Genomic DNA, 1,597 nt, shown 5'->3' on the forward strand with positions numbered 1-1,597 from the left:
CTTGACCTAGATCCCTAGTCCCCATGGTAACCAGATCACATTAGTTTACATCCTGTGCTCCCTTTTTACCTTGAATTAAAGAGACAATTTAAAACATAACCGTCATTTATGTAAATTCTTAACAAATTGCTTCTAACGCCAGAGTGTTTATAACCAGGGGACACAGATTTAAAGTGACGTGAGGAAAACTGTTTTTGACGCAAGTCTGGCAGCACCTGCGGAGAGAAAGCAGAGTTAATGTCCAATGACCCTTCTTCATAAATGGCCCCAGATTTGAAAATGTTGACTCTGTTTTCTCTCCACAGATGCTGCCAGACCTGCTGAGTTTCCCCAGTGATTTCTATTTTTGTTTCAGAATTCCAGCATCCACAGTTCTTTGTTTTTTGTTTTTTTTTAACTCAACAAGTTATGATCTGAAAAAGTGCCACTGTTCATTTCCCTATGCTTCTTGAATCAACATATCTGCTCAACAATTACTATGTACCTTATCACCCACTGCAGCTCCAATGTCCTTCATCCATGGTTTTCTGGAAGTAAAGCTGTGCACTATGCACATATTGCATAGTACGCTTGCACAGTTGTATGGTGTGTATGCACAGTCAGTCATTTTTGCTGTTCACAAAACTCATGGATTGCAACATTCCTCGGAACACATACCCAGCGAAGGAAAGGACTTTCCTGTACATTACCTCGATAACAGCGGGGAAATGTGGTACAAGCAATTAATAATAACTCTCAGTAAAGATTTGGATAAATACTTGAAAGGAGAAAAAGAATTGCATGGCTAAAGGATAAGGCAGGGAAGAGTGGGACTATTTGGGAAGCTCCTTCAAAGAGTTAGTACAGGTAAATTGGACAGAATGACCTCCATTTGTACTGCGTCATTTTATGATTCAGTAACATTAATAGAGGCTGGCCCTTCTTTATGAAGTCAGTCACCATTCACTCTAGATTGTATCAGAATTGTCCTTTCTCCCTGATGTCAAGACAGAAGAAATTGCCATGTTGCAGCTGCATTTAACTAAAATCAAATTAAGTTGCATAGTATTTATAGCATAGAAACAAGCCATTCAGGCCAGCTGATCTGTGATTGCACTTAGGCCCCATATAGATCTATCCCATTTAGTATTATATAATGGAGACATTTGCTTAATTCTGCCAAACAAACATTATCTTTCTTTGTGGGTATATAGGATAATGACAATTTAGGTCCTCTCAGCAACTCTTCCACCCATGACTTAATGTCATCAAGGATTTTCGAGATACTGAACAGTCATGAAGTCTTTGTGCTCATCTAACTAACAACAGTTGTTGCAAAAGCAAACAGTTACTCCACCAGAAAAAAAACAACCCTGTGGTCAACCCTCCAGCAAATAAGCCAAGCCTTCCACTGCACAAATCTTTAATAATACATTAACTCAAACACACACACACACACACACTCCTACCCACTCACACATAAACACACACACACACACATACACACCCCTACCCACTCTCACACACACACACCCCTACCCACTCACACATATACACACACACACACCCCTACCGACTCACACAGACACACACTCACACACACACACCCCTACCCACT

Source organism: Rhincodon typus, chromosome 34 (assembly GCF_021869965.1).
Source record: "Rhincodon typus isolate 14 chromosome 34, sRhiTyp1.1, whole genome shotgun sequence".
Classification (NCBI taxonomy): domain Eukaryota; kingdom Metazoa; phylum Chordata; class Chondrichthyes; order Orectolobiformes; family Rhincodontidae; genus Rhincodon; species Rhincodon typus.